The 15,666-nt window shown below is 40.3% G+C and overlaps 2 long non-coding RNA genes across 2 annotated transcripts in view; one reads left to right on the top strand and one right to left on the bottom strand.

Moving 5' to 3' along the window:
• The window catches only part of LOC140462966 (uncharacterized), a 103,603-nt gene that overhangs the window by 43,182 nt on the left and 44,755 nt on the right, over positions 1-15,666 (bottom strand). The window lies entirely within an intron of this gene.
• The window catches only part of LOC140462967 (uncharacterized), a 55,353-nt gene that overhangs the window by 27,019 nt on the left and 12,668 nt on the right, over positions 1-15,666 (top strand). Inside the window, exon 2 of the long non-coding RNA XR_011954565.1 lies at positions 7,865-7,956. This is a non-coding gene — a long non-coding RNA (uncharacterized lncRNA). The remainder of the gene's footprint in view (positions 1-7,864; positions 7,957-15,666) is intronic.

Consider the following 15,666-nt stretch of genomic DNA (forward strand, 5'->3'; position numbering starts at 1 on the left):
GGTTAAGAAATTTAAAACATAGAACAATACAATGCAGAACAGGCCCTTCAGCCCTCAATGTTGCACCAATCTGTGAACCATTCTCAGCTTGTCTCCCTACACTATCCCATCATCATCCATGTGCTTATCCAAGGATTGTTTAAATCTGTCTAATGTGGCTGAGTTGACTACATTGGCAGGTAGGGCATTCCATGCCCTTACCATCCTGAGTAAAGAACCTGCCTCTGACATTTGTCTTAAATCTATCACCCGTCAATTTGTAGCTATGCCCCCTCGTACAAGCTGACGTCATAATCCTAGGAAAAAGACTTTCACTGTCTACCCTTTCTAATCCTCTGACCATCTTGTATGTCTCTGTCAAATCCCCTCTTCACCTTTTTTCCAATGAGATCAGACCCAAGTCTCTCAGCTTTTCCTCATAAGACCTTCCCTCCAGACCAGGTAACATCCTGCTAAATCTCCTCTGCACCTTTTCCAATGCTTCCACATCCTTCCTGAAATATGGCGACCAGAACTGTACACAATATTCCAAGTGTGGCTGCACTAACATTTTGTATAGTTGTAGCATGATATTGCGGCTCTGGAACTCAATCCAATGAAACCTAACACACCGTATGCCTTCTTAACAGGCATACTTTCAGGGATCTATATACATGACTCCAAGATCCCTCACATACTTTAAAATCAATTTATTTTGGGAGACAAGGAACCGATATAGATCAGCAAACAAAGGAGTGGTGTTTAATGGTCCCTCTTATATTATGTGCAGCCTGTTCATTTCAATGTGCAATATGTTATGATCCCAATTGCTGTTGATGCTGAACAAGTCAGATACAAGAGTTAAACCTGGCTAGATAGACCATTAGTTCTTTTTTTCAGTTTTTAATATGGGAGTGGTCAATCACTAATATATTCACATGAGGCTGCCAATGTACTTTTCATAAAAGAACATCAATGTTTATTATACACCAAATAAAAAAGAAGCATAAACTATTTAACACTATGTAGGAACAATCTGAAATGGTCTTAGAGTCATAGAAATGTACAGCATGGAAACAGACCCTTCGGTCCAACTTGTCCATGCCAACAAGACATCCCAACCTAATCAAGTCCCATTTGTCAGCGCTTGGCTCATATCCCTCTCAACACTTCCTATTCCTATACTCAATCAGATGTCTTTTACATATTGCAATTGTACCAGCCTCAACCACATCTGGAGCTCATTTGATACACACACCACCCTCTGCATGAAAAAGTTCCTCCTTAGGACTCTTTCAAATCTTCCCCCCCAACCTTAAACTTATGCCCTCTAGTTTTGGACTCTGGCTATTCACCCTATCTATGACCCTCATAATTTTATAAGCTTCTACAAGGTCACTCCCTCAGCCTCCAATGGCTTTAAGTAAAATAGCCCCAACCTATTCAGCCTATCCCTAAAGCTCAAAACCTCCAATCCTGGCATCATTCTTGTAATTTTTTTTCTGAATCCTTTCCAGTTTCACAACATCCTTCTGATAGAAGGGAGACCAGAATTGAATGCAGTATTCCAAAAGAGGCCTAACCAATGTCCTGTACAGCCGCAAAGTGACCTCCTAGCTCCTATACAGAATGCACCAATCAATAATGGAAAGCATACTAAACACCTTCTTTACTGTCCCATCTGCCTGCGACTCTACTTTCAAGGAACTATGAACCTACTCTTTTTCACGCAGAGGGTGGTACGTGTATGGAATGAGCTGCCAGAGGATGTGGTGGAGGCTGGTACAATTGCTATATTTAAGAGGCATTTGGATGGGTATATGAATAGGAAGGGTTTGGAGGAATATGGGCCGGGTGCTGGCAGGTGGGACTAAATTGGGTTGGTCGACGTTGACAGGTTGGACCAAAGGGTCTGTTTCCATGCTGTACATCTCTATGAATCTACACTCTAAGATCTCTTTGTTCAGCAACACACCACAGGACCTTATCATTAAGTGTGTAAGTCCTGCCTTGATTTGACTTTCCAAAATGCAGCCCATCACATTTATCTAAATTAAACTCTGTCCGCCACTCCTCGGCCCATTGGCCCATCTGATCAAGATTCCATTTGTGATGATGCTGCTCCCTTTAATAGTGTTATGTTGTGCTTGGTTTTTCTTTTCCAGAGGAGTTGTAAAAGGCAGGGGTTTTAATTTGTCTGGGGTCTCAGGCCTTTGCAAATGGCTAACAGATACTGCCCAAGGCAATAATTGGGGAAAAGGCTTTTAGGACTTAAAAAAAAATAGTTGTACAATGAAAGGGGATTGGCCAGTTCTCCGAATTCAGGGATTTTTCTAGTTTGGTTTAGTTTTAGTTGGGGACCCAAAGAAGCTAAAAACAATGACTGCAGATGCTGAAAACCAAATACTGGATTAGTGGTGCTGGAAGAGCACAACAGTTCAGGCAGCATCCAACGAGCAGCGAAATCGATGTTTCGGGCAAAAGCCCTTTATCAGGAATAAAGGCAGTGAGCCTGAAGCATGGAGAGATAAGCTAGAGGAGGGTGGGGGTGGGGCGAGAGTAGCATAGAGTACAATGGGTGAGTGGGGGAGGAGATGAAGGTGATAGGTCAAGGAGGAGAGGGTGGAGTGGATAGGTGGAAAAGAAGATAGGCAGGTCAGACAAGTCAAGGAGACAGTGCTGAGCTGGAAGTTTGAAACTAGGATGAGGTGGGGGAAGGGGAAATGAGGAAGCTGTTGAAGTCCACATTGATGCCCTGGGGTTGAAGTGTTCCGAGGCGGAAGATGAGGCGTTCTTCCTCCAGGTGTCTGGTGGTGAGGGAGCGGCGGTGAAGGAGGCCCAGGTCCTCCATGTCCTCGGCAGAGTGGGAGGGGGAGTTGAAATGTTGGGCCACGGGGCGGTTTGGTTGATTGGTGCGGGTGTCTCGGAGATGTTCCCTAAAGCGCTCTGCTAGGAGGCGCCCAGTCTCCCCAATGTAGAGGAGACCGCATCGGGAGCAACGGATACAATAAATGATATTAGTGGATGTGCAGGTAAAACTTTGATGGATGTGGAAGGCTCCTTTAGGGCCTTGGATAGAGGTGAGGGAGGAGGTGTGGGCACAGGTTTTACAGTTCCTGCGGTGGCAGGGGAAAGTGCCAGAATGGGAGGGTGGGTCGTAGGGGGTTGTGGACCTGACCAGGTAGTCATGGAGGGAACGGTCTTTGCAGAAGGCGGAAAGGGGTGGGGAGGGAAATATATACCTGGTGGTGGGGTCTTTTTGGAGGTGGCGGAAATGTCGGCAGATGATTTGGTTTATGTGAAGGTTTGTTTGGTGGAAGGTGAGCACCAGGGGCATTCTGTCCTTGTTACGGTTGGAGGGGTGGGGTCTGAGGGCGGAGGTGCATTTCCGCCACCTCCAAAAAGACCCAGGCTCACTGCCTTTATTCCTGATGAAGGGCTTTTGCCCGAAACGTCAGTTTCGCTGCTCGTTGGATGCTGCCTGAACTGCTGTGCTCTTCCAGCACCACTAACCCAAAGAAGCTGTTGGAGTGAAAAGAGGTTCCATGCTTCAGCAAATGATCCCTGGCTGATTCTCTCCACCATCTCACTCCCCTGTAAGAACCTGTGTTTGAATTTACCTTTTTGCTAAGGGGTATGTTTAAGGGATGTTGCAGGAAATTAGGACAGCTCTTTGTTAAGTTGTGGGAATATTGGGTGGGTCAGGTTTTCAAATTGCTGTGATTCTAAATTCTGTTTTCTTTTGTTTGTGTTTTATTTGGTGGTGAGTAAACAAGTTATATTTGACTTGAAGCCAAGTGGTTTGACCAACTGCATCACTCCTGGGATATCCACCTTACATCTGCCTAAAAAACAATAAATATTAGGGTCTGGGCTACCTTATTTATATGTTTTGAGAGGGTCTGGCCTGGTCCACAACACATTGTATTCTGAGGTAACCTTCTTCACTGTCCACTACACTTCCAACTTTGGTGTCATCTGCAAACTTACACATCATACCTCCTATGCTCACATCCAAATCATTTATATAAATGACACAAAACAGTGGAACCGGCACCTATCCTTATGGCACACCACTGGTCACAAGCCTCCAGTCTGAAAAGCAACCCTCCATCACCACCCTCTGTCTGCAACCTTCGAGGTAGTTCTGTATCCAACTGGCTAGTTCTCCCTGTATTCCATGTGATCTAACCTTGCTAACCATGTGGAATCTTGTCGACTGCCTTACTGAAGTCAATATAGATCACAACCACCCCTCTGCCTTTATCAAACCCCTTCTTTGCTTCTTCAAAAAACTCAATTAAGGACTGTTCCAAGTATCAAAAATAATGATCCAACCCTTTTATTTTGTACAACCCTATCAGTACTCAAACCTCAGCGGAGAGTCATCTATTGTAAGTCCATGATGAAGCTGCTTGTCCATTTGGCAAGGCTGCATTTGGCTTCTTTCCAGCAAACTTCTTTAGTTAATGTCTCTTCATCAGACTCTAAAACAAACTGCAAGCACAGCTCACCTAATTCTTAACATGGATTCCAGAAATTCCCCTTCTTCGGCCTTTTGTGACTGGAGCTCTTAATTACGTTAAAACACTCTGGATGTCCTTTCAGCCCAAAATACTTTAGTGATTGTCAACTAAAAGCCTCTTTGCTGCCATAAAGTCATTAGGTCTGACATAAGCCTACATACTTTCTGAAAGAAACTTTCACACTCACTGACATTCTGGATAGTTATGTCTTTCTAAGACAACTAATTCCTGTCTCTTATCTCATAGGACTCCTTGTTGCTTGAAAATAGCAATTTTTTTTTGTTCTCTTCCACCCATGTTTTTCCAAAGCACTGGATAATTCACCTCAAGCGCTGTTTCTTAAAGCCTCATTTAAATGCACGTTAACACATTTCCAGATACCTCAGTACCACTCTCAGAACTGAAAGACTAAACTAAGTCCATTCCTTCTTTAAGCCACACAGTATAGAAATCTAAATCAAACTTAATGTTATATGTGGTTTTGTTCATGTTAGATACAAGTTTCCAAATAATGATAATAACAAGAAATCACAAATGCCTTTAAAATTATTTTTGCAATGTTGGCGTTGTTGTGCCCACATAATGGGCAGAATCTGATTTTGACAATGCAGGTCTTGCCTGCCAACTGGACAGTCAGTGAGACCAGAGCCACTGTATCTCTTCAGGAGGCCTGTCAGGAACTCTACCAATCAGACAGCTCCAGGGACACCAGCAGGGCATCATCTAGAAGTAAATCCCCAGGGGCAGAACACCCCTCCAAAAGAAGCTTCCAACAAATCATAGACCAATAGTTTCAAGCTCAACATCACTATGTAGAAAGTTATGTCTGCTGCCAGGTAAGCAACACACAGTGCAAGTGTAAGGTAAATGGCTTACCTGGGTGAAAGGAGTGGAGAGGGGTTTCAAAGGTGAGGATTGTGAGGAAAGATTTGACAGACGGCTTCAGAAGCAAGGGCTGGGACTGAGCGCCTCTGATCAAGTTTGCTAATATTGCAGCCAACAAATAGCCTGCACTATTGCTGCTTTCAGGAAAACTTGTTAGCATACTCACTCACTGCTTGGTTAATCCCAGTGATGATTAGAGAGTCTCAGAAGAGTCTCAGAATCAGCCACTTCACTGCCTCAGTTGGTGCTCAGATGGAAAGGGAAGGTACAAGATAATTGGTTTCAGGAATGCCAATACCCCATCTAATTAAATGTCCTTCCACCTGACCACTTCCAGGACAGGACTATTATGCCCAACATCTTAAACATGGTAACTAGTGAACAGATGATGCTTGGTGCCTGCTCTGGAAAGGGAAACAGAGTTAGCATTTCAGGTCTGAGAAATTTCATTGGGTAAGAATTAGAATTCAGACTGAGGGAGTGTGTGAGATGGAAAGCTGCACATGAGAGCTTTGGGATAGTCAAACTTCATGGATGAGGGTTTCAGCAATTCAGATGAGCTAGGACAGAAAGGGACTATATTGTGAAAGTACAAGTCGACCACCTTTGTGATAGACAGTATGTGAAGTAGGAAGCTTAACTCTGAGTGAAAACGGAAGCTGTGATTGCAAATTGTCTAATTCAATGTGAAATTATCGCCATTGTGAAGAAAAGATTTAGCAAACAGTGAATGGGTTTTGTCAGGAGGCTGAGAAGTGGGAAGATGATGTCTTCGATCTTCTTCATATTTAATTGGAGGATATTTCAGCCCATCCAAGACAATGGAGGAACTGAGAGAGTTGGTGGAGACAGAGACAAATTAGTGAGCATATTGAATCTTATATTGAGTCTTTGGAGAACGTTACCAAAAGGCAGCATGTTGATGAGAAATAGATAGAACCTTGGAGACCTCCAAAGGTTTTGAATGGGAAAAGAAGCCATTGGGAGGTGATTCTATGGCCCTCTCTGATCTGATCAGAGTGAAATCAGACAAAGAGAGTCAACCCTGTGAGATGATGGAGGACAGAATTTGGAGGGGAAGTTGTAACGTAAACCAAATCAATTAGGGTTAGGATATGAGTGGTGTCTGAGGATCCTGACTGGAGAATAATCTTACAAGATCAAACTCAAGGATAAGCAAATTATCTTTCTTGATTGTCAATTTAAATTTAGTGGTAAGTGATTTTAATTACTTGTTTTAAAAGTATCTGTTCTATTAACTAAGTTCTCGACTACTTCAAATTCCTAATCTCTTTCTTCATTTGGATGGCTTATTTTTTTTCCCTCATACAATATAACTAAACACCCTATCAAACTTTGATTGGAATTTTAATGTTTTCCCATAAACTCAAGATTCAATTCTAAACAAACAAAGAACTGGCATTTATGGAGCACCTTTCACATAATTGGAATGCTTTGAAGAACCTAACAACCAAAGAATTACCTTCAAAATGTAAAGATTGGTGTTTTTGTGGAGAAATGAAACAACCAATTATTAATGCTTTACAAACAGCAATAAATGTAATAAACTGTTAAACTATTTTAGTGATGTTAGTTCGGGTGTGTAAGGAAAAATCTCTGCTTTACTTCTTCCAAAAATATACCATGCTCCCCTTAAATGGTAAATGGTAGTCGTGGTAAAGATTCACAGAATCCCTACAGTTTGGCTGCAGGCCATTCAACCCAATGAGTCCACATCACCTTTCTGAAGGGCATCCAACCCAGACCACCTACCCCCGTATTTCCCATGGCAAAACCACCTAGCCAGCACCATCCCTGGACACTAGGGGCAATTTAGCATAACCAATTCACCGAACATAGATTCCTTTAGACTGTGAGAAGAAACTGGAGCACCCAGCAGAAACCTGCACAGACATGGGTAGAATGTACAAACTCCACACAGTTGCCTGAGGCTGGAAGTGAACCCGGGTTCATGCCACTGTGAACAGCATTGCTGACATGTTCAAAATGAGCCATGACCATATGGTTTAGCTGCAGAGTGACTCTGCAAATTTCTTCTCAGCTAACAAAATATTGCTAATTTTCAAACTGATCATTTTTCAATACATTAGGTGCAGACATATTTAAATATGCTTGAACTTGTAATCACCGGAATTTTTCATTTTCCTATTCATTCAAAAGAAAATGAGCTTTGACATTCTCTGCAACCTCAATTTATCCAATAAATTACAATTTGATATGATATGATTTTCTGTATATAAGCCATATAACATATACTACATAAGATTCAGGTCCTTAAAGATATCTTTAAGAATATAAACAATCAACTGTGTGCACTAATATGACATCACTTCGACTTGAATATACAGTCAGGGTTATATGCTTACTTAGATTACTATTATATTATATTTTGTATAATGTTATATTGTATTATATTATTTATTACATTATATTATATTATATTATGTATACAGTTGACTGCTTGCTAAAGATTCCACAGAGAGTAAGATGGAGATCTCTTCTGCCAAAGAATCACATGTTGTGGTATCACCAAGCTGTCTTAAAGGTACAGTGCTATTCTGAGAGCTGTGCAATAATACAACACAGTTTTACTTTTCTCACAGTCCCATAGTTTATTACTTCAATATGAGACTTTTGCTCAATACCTATTTATTTGAAAGTTTAATTTTCTTTCAGTATTTTCTTCACTCTGGGCTTATCAAGATGAAGGGTGGTAGTTTCCTGAGATGGAATGTTTCCAATGTCAGCAACAACCCTCCCAGAAATTTTTGACAACATTTTCAATGCATTTAAAAATAATGTAGCTCTCATTTGGTACCAAGTGTTTTCATTTGGAATGAACAAAGTTATCAAAGTGCTGGAAGACATCAAAATGAAACTGTTTAATTGGCATCAAAGCTCACATTTGGTATCAAATTGAAGTTTTGCCAGGTACCAAATGAAGCTCTCAAAGGCATTAAAATGACATCAAACACAACCAGCGAACCATACAATGAAAAAGCACTGGGAAGTTAGGATGAAAAGTTCTGAATTTATGCATCTTTTCACAAAGTGCAAAAGTCTCTCTATAATACCTACCATAAAACCTATAAAACTGTGAAACGTATAAAAACAATAAGCAATAAAAATTATATGAATCATAAAAATTAATGATCATCATAAAAAAACTGGTGAGGACAATAAAAGCCATAAAAATCCCAAATACAGATCCAATCCATTCTTAGGTACCTGCACGCCTCCCATTGTCTGATACCAGTGGTGCTGGATGCTGGTTAGCTAATTCATGTCTGTGCAGCAGCTGCTGATACCATGGAACCATAGAAAAGGTACATCCCAGACAGGGGTCATTTGGCCCATCATGCCTGCACTGAGATGATGCAATTGATCTCTGACACACTCATTACTTTTTTTCATTCTGTCTCATCAAACCTGCAAAAGTAACATGTATTTGTTTGGTCAACTCATGTCGAACTCCTCTTGTGCCTGCGCAGCCTCAACCTCCTTGTCAACTATCATGAATAGTGTAGGATAGATGGGCTTCAGATTGGTTCCACAGGTCAGCGTAACATCGGCCGAAGTCCTGTACTGCGCTGTAATGTTCTATGTTCTATGATGCCCTTTTTGCACCTCCTCCACCTCAAGCTTCCCTTATTTCTCTGTTGTATTGACCTCCACTTGCTCCTCTGATACTTCTTCCTCCTTCTCCACTGTGGACTCTTTTTGTTGTTTTTTTCATCTTCTGCTGCCTCCATCTCCACCTCTTTCATTGCCTCACTTTCTACAGTTGCTGCTGCCAGCCTCTTGCTCTGCTGCCTCAGTGTCGATCTGCTACATGGCTCTCCAACCACTTCTTTGCTTCAATAACCAATTCCATCTCTGTTTCCGTATCCTCCAGATCAGGGTGATCATCTCAGGGCACAGCATATAGTGAAGGATGCTTTGGCAGAATAGTTAGGGAGAGAAAGCCTCTGCTTTCCCTCTTCCCCACTCTGTCTCTCTTACACCCCTTTCCATTCACTCTCTCCATTTTAAACAGTGAGATAGTATCCAAGAATTTCCATCATAAATACCATTATCTCTGATTTTAGCATTCCAATTTAATCTGTACTGTCTGATTTTTCTCTGCAGTGATTCTCTGTAGCTCCAGGGGATCAGGAACTTTCTACAGTTGAAACTACTTGCCCAATACTTGAAACTGTAACTTCACTTCCAATTCCAGAACACATTGCATACCGAGAGTGGAGCAGATATTAGAATGAGATATTGGTGCTAGCATCAGCGGCAAAATCAGGAGCGAATTGGGTGGACAAAACTGGGGACAAAATGAAAGGGAGAAACCAGGGATAATCCAAAACAGAGTCAGGGAGGAGGGGGCTAATTTTGGGGAAGGGGCAGAAGATTTGGTGTGGTGGGAGAATCCGGGGACATCTGATGGGAGAGGAGGGAGAATCCGGGAGAAACCTTGAGGTGGGGGAGACTCGGGATCAGGAAGAATCCATGGAAAATTGTGGAGGAGAAAATTCCACAGAGAATTTGGAGCAGAGAGAATAAGGAGAGAGAGGTAGAGAGAGATGGGTGGATGGAAGATTTGAGGATAGAGTGATATTGCGGATTCATTCTGAACAGGAGAGAGACCAGAGGGAATCTGGGGTTATGAAGGGGAAATCAAGGGAACTTTATCACAAAGAGGGAGGGCATGAGGAACTCAGTCCAAAGGGGATGGCATTTCATTTTAGAACCAAACCTATAGATAGGAAGACTAATTATGGGCCTATGCTTCCTAAACTAATTTAAATCTCTCCAAATTCATGATAACTTCACAATAAGTTTGACTGAAAAAAAATTACCTTGGGGTGGAACAGCTGGGGTAAAGATAGAAACCATCAATAAAATGAGGTTTCATATGGCACATGTTCATGTGGTCACCTGCACCTGAGCTAAAAGGAAAACTTTCCAGGACATCATTCTCTTTAGAGGTTTGAAAATAGTTTAAACGTACCAATAATCAATAAAGTTCATAGTTATAACTAATCCCATGATATTTCAGTAATTAAGTTCAACATCATTAGTTAAATTGAACATTCATAAATATGAATTTTCCCAGAAAATCACCCATGTTGACATTTGGAAAATAAATAAATGTTACCTCAATAATTGCTGATGCAGCAATCATTGCTGATGTTCCTGTAATGACTCTGCATATCTTCTTTATTCATACCCTTACAAGACAGGACATTAGGGAGCTCAGAGGGATCTTGGTGTGCTTGTCCACAGATCCCTGAAGGTGGCAGAACTGGATAGACAGTGTGGATAGGAAGCATCTATTCCCTTAGTTGAACGAGACATAAATTTAAGGTGAAGGGCAGGTGTTTTAGAGGGGATTGGAGCAATTTTAATTTTTCACCTAGAAGCTGGTGGGAATCTGGAATGCACTGCCTGGAAGCGTAGTTGACGTGGGAAACTTCACAATCTTTAAAAAGTACTTGGTCGAGCGCCTGAGACGCTACAAGATTCAAGTGCTGGAAAATGGAACTAGTATAGGGTACTTTTTGTTGATGCAGATTTGATAAGCCAAAGAACTTCTTTTATATGATTCTATGATCTTAACGTACAATTTGTTTTGCACCTCTTTGTATTTTCATCACTAAATTCTTTGTAAAGTCAATACAATGGTAAATCATTACATAACATACCTTGGTTGTAATTTTTATGCATTTTTAGTTCCGTGCATTTATTCTGCGAAATTTAGAGCTAACACATTGCTACTTTTCCAAAGTATATTTTATATGCCTAAAAATCATAGATTTCTACAAAAGTTTAAACTGATATAACTTTTCTATCTGCAATGTATAAACTACGCAAACTTCTTACAAAGATAACCTTTGTAAATTTAAACTTAACTTGGTAGGGAATGAAAGGGAAACTCACTTTAAGCTTATGCAGATTAGAGCAAAAACTATGATTGTCTGACTCACACTAAGTAAAAAGCTTCACAAGAACTTTCTTTCAAATATTTAATTTTCTTTCTGCTAAATGTCAACATGGGTGATTTTCTAGGAAAATTTATATTTATGAATGTTCAATTTAACTAATCCAAAACAATAATCTGAAAAAAAAATTAGACTTTTTCACCATGTGTTTTCTGCACAAAAGAAAATCTTGCAATATCCAGAATTATCGTGAGCTTGGACACAATTTCCTGTCTGCAAAATTTTATTTCCTGTGACCACATTTTTATTAAACTGCTATATGTATAAATATGTAATGCATATGTGTAGGAATTTGGAAATCCCTACACATAGCAATAGCAATTACCCTATCACTGCCCCTAGCTGGTGGATACAGCACGTCCAGCCGGTCACTCAGTTCCTCCATTTCTACGATTTAGCTCAAATCTTTCTGTTCTTCTTCTCATTACTCTGTCACAGATATTCTGTATTGTACAGATTGTTAATTATTAGTCAAAAAATGTTTGAAATTTGTCTTTTACTACCTCTTAATTTCTTCTGCAAGAAAACTTGCACCAACTTGTGTTTTTAAACAAACTCTGCTCTGTCTACCCTCAAACCTTACTCAGAGTTCTGAGCACAGTGTAATTTTGATGTTTACCTTTAACCCTGCTCATTGTTCTCAACCCCGCTGTGATTTTAATGCATTCCATCAGCTTTCACAGACATTCTAATTTAATTGTTTTCTCTAGCTTTCCCAGTCATACTCCCCTCCAGGCCCTTTCTGATTAAAATACCTTTCAGAGGATGGAGTTGAGCTATACAAGTAACAGCCAGCTGCCAATTTATTTCATAAATAAATGTGGTCATAATCAATTGTATTGGCCTAAGTGAATAGTGAAACAGCTGGAAATGTATTAAATATGCAACCTCAACTAATGCCACTTGGCAATTCACTAAATAATTACGTTTCCCCAACATACTCTGGAGATTGTTGCCAACTTGGCTTGCTCAGCTTCAATTATATCCTTAATTTATTTAATTCTGGGCATTCCTCCCAACCTATTGAAGACTCATTTTATTAAATTAACTGATATGATTTTCTGGGACCTCAGTTGCTCATTGCCTACCCATCAGAGTCTGTCATTCAATTCATTTGGATAAAACTCAATGTTAAAATTCAAGCTTGTTTTCTCTTTCCTTGTAGATTGTAATCTTTATTTTCCTCTGGCTGTTTCAGCCCCTACATTATCTTACTCTTCTAAACTTGTTTCTTTGCACTTTCATTTAATTCCCCTTTTCATCTCATGTATGTGTGCTCAATTCCAGTGTTTATGCACTTATTTCCAATCATTGTGACCATAAGTATTGTGACTGCCTCTGTCTTTTCTCAGTTTATTTACTTTAGGCATGATGTGCAAGCAGAGCATTTGAAATCCATTCCTAAAGGTCACTGAGAAAATGTTGGTGAGCCACCTTCATGAACTACTGCAGTCTATATGGGGACAGTACTCTCACATTGCATGTTAAACAGAGAGTTCCAGGATCTTGATTTTTTTTTTCAACTGAAATTCATATAGGACTTGCAAGGGAACATGCAGGTGTCAGAGTTCCCATGCAGCTGATGCACTTGTCTTTCTAAATGGCAATCACAATTATTGAAGGTGATGAAATTTCACTTCCAGCACAGTATCTTATTTGATATGACAATGGTTATTCTTTATAACATAAGAAATTTTGTGGCACTGAAGCATCCATGCAGCTAACAATTATGTACAATCATTACATTCCTCAGACACATCATATCCTAGTTAATATTAAGTTAGTAAATTGCATAGGGAAGCATGCTTCCACTGATGTGTCAGTGATCCTGATGTAAGATTAAGTATGATATTTTACATATTCAGGGTACATTCTTTGATACACTGATGATATCATGAGCATGATTCTTAAAAATATAATGACACGATAATGTATTTTCCATTTGAATAAAGGCTGGAATGATATTCCTGATGACTGGGATGTCATGAGTCACAATTTAAAGGTAGGCTATTTAGGACTGAGGTGATGAGAAATTTGTCAAGAAAAGGAATCTTGTGGCACAGTGGTAGTGCCCTTACCTCTGGTCCAGAAGGTCTTCCTAACATGACCAAACAGATTGATTAAAATAACTACAAACAGATAAAAGATGAATTTACAAGATAACTCCTGACCTTGTCATTGTATACCTGTATGAAAACATGTACATTACTCTCTGTTGTACTTGTTTGACAACTTAATTATTTTGCTGCTGATTACTGTCACTCAACATCATCACACAATCATCACTGATGAAGTGTTCTTCTTCATCCTCTTCATGAGTGATTGAAGTGATCTGAGCTAGATTCTGTTAGTTCTCAATACAACACCATGATTAGTAATGCCTTTGTTTGATCCTAGCCAGTAGAAATCATTCCAAGTACTTGAATTTGGATTTCTAACTTGCATTCTTTGTCTATTGTGTAGTTTTCTTCGTTCGCTACCTGCTCTCTCTTCATGAACTCTTTCATTTTTCTCTTCCTTCATAGAAGAATGTCCGATGCATCATAATGGTTCGACAACCACAGGGCAAAATCATTCGAACTTGACCCTTCCAAGCACAAGTTGGAGATTATAATCTCTTCTCCATTTGTGTTTCATGAAAACACAATCCAATAGAAAAATCTTGCCTTGTTTGATAATTAATTACTGATAATTAACTAATGGGTGGCACGGTGGCTCAGTGGTCAGCATAGTTGCCTCACAGAGCCAGGGAACCGGGTTCGATTCCAGCTTTGGGTGACTGTGTGGAGTTTGCACATTCTCCCCGTATCTGCGTGGGTTTCCTCTGCGTGCTTCAGTTTCCTCCCACAGTCCAAAGATGTGCTGGTCAGGTGAATTGGCCATGTTAAATTGCCCATAGTGTTAGGTGCATTACTCAGAGGGAAATGGGTCTGGGTGCGTTACTCTTTGGAGGGTCAGTGTGGACTAGTTGGGCTGAATGGCCTGTTATCACACTGTAGGGAATCTAATTTAATAGAATCTAATCTAATAATAGATTTAATAGTACATATTGTAGACCATTTAAGTATAAATGTTAGATCATTTAATTATAAGTGGTGGAGTAATGATATGATATGGGTCAATCCCCACTTAGTACACTGCAGTACATTGTCAGGCACTATTCTTTTCCAGATACTGAATAAACTAAATTACTCATTGCGTCAGCAGCAATCTTGCTTGTCGAGCAGTAGGAAATGTGGAGAAGTAATCTGTCACAAAGATGAAATGTCTGTTGTTGTGGTTCTGTTGTCTGTTGTCGTGCTAACGTGGTTAGCCACGAAACGACACGACCAGCTATCCTTAGTAGCCACGCATGCAGATGACAAGCAACATGAATTCGACTGGGACAACACTACTATTATAGGACAAGCCAAACAGAGAACAATCAGGGAATTCCTAGAGGCATGGCACTCATCCACAGATTCAATCAATAAGCACATCGACCTGGACCCAATATACTGACCACTGCAGCGGACAGCTGGAGCTGACAACCAGAAGCGGCAGATTCAAACCACTACAAATGCCGGAGGAAAGATCACAGAAGAGCTTCACAGGATGCTCCCAAGCACTGAGGATGTCACCTAGACAGGGGACGAAACGTCTGCAACACAAATTCCCAGCTCGGCGAAAAGAACCACAACAACGAGCACCCAAGCTACAAAATTTATCACAGATGTAATGTCTTCTGTGCACTGTGGATCAGCATATGCTAATTTTGTTAAAAAAAGTCAATGGAAGATTATGTGGATATAGAGAATCCTTCTGCTGCTAAGGTTGATACATTTCACTTGCCTTACACAAATGCACCATGTTTGAATATTCTGGCTGTACCCAGATTGATGTACTAAGTTACCCTGAGTGTTCAATACCCAGGTGTCCCTGGTGTAACATAGACATGATATATTGATGTAATGGTTTTGGTATTTGGACTTGACAGCCCTTATAAATGACTTGAAAATGACACACAGGTTTGTGCCTGTATATCCAGAATAAATTAACCTTCTCAGCTACTTCTTTAATACAGTCAGGCAATCCTTGGATAATGATCTTTTCCAACTCATGTAGTCTCTCCTCTTTGACAGTTGCCAATTGTAACAGCTCACACTGGCTCTGGCCAAAGGATAACAAATCCACCTTGAAAACATCTTCAACTTTGTAATTCTGGAGCATTAACACATACATCAGGATGGATAACTTGGTCTTTGTGTTATTTGGGTAAGCTGCAG

Source organism: Chiloscyllium punctatum, chromosome 37, assembly GCF_047496795.1.
Source record: "Chiloscyllium punctatum isolate Juve2018m chromosome 37, sChiPun1.3, whole genome shotgun sequence".
NCBI classification, from domain to species: Eukaryota; Metazoa; Chordata; class Chondrichthyes; order Orectolobiformes; family Hemiscylliidae; genus Chiloscyllium; species Chiloscyllium punctatum.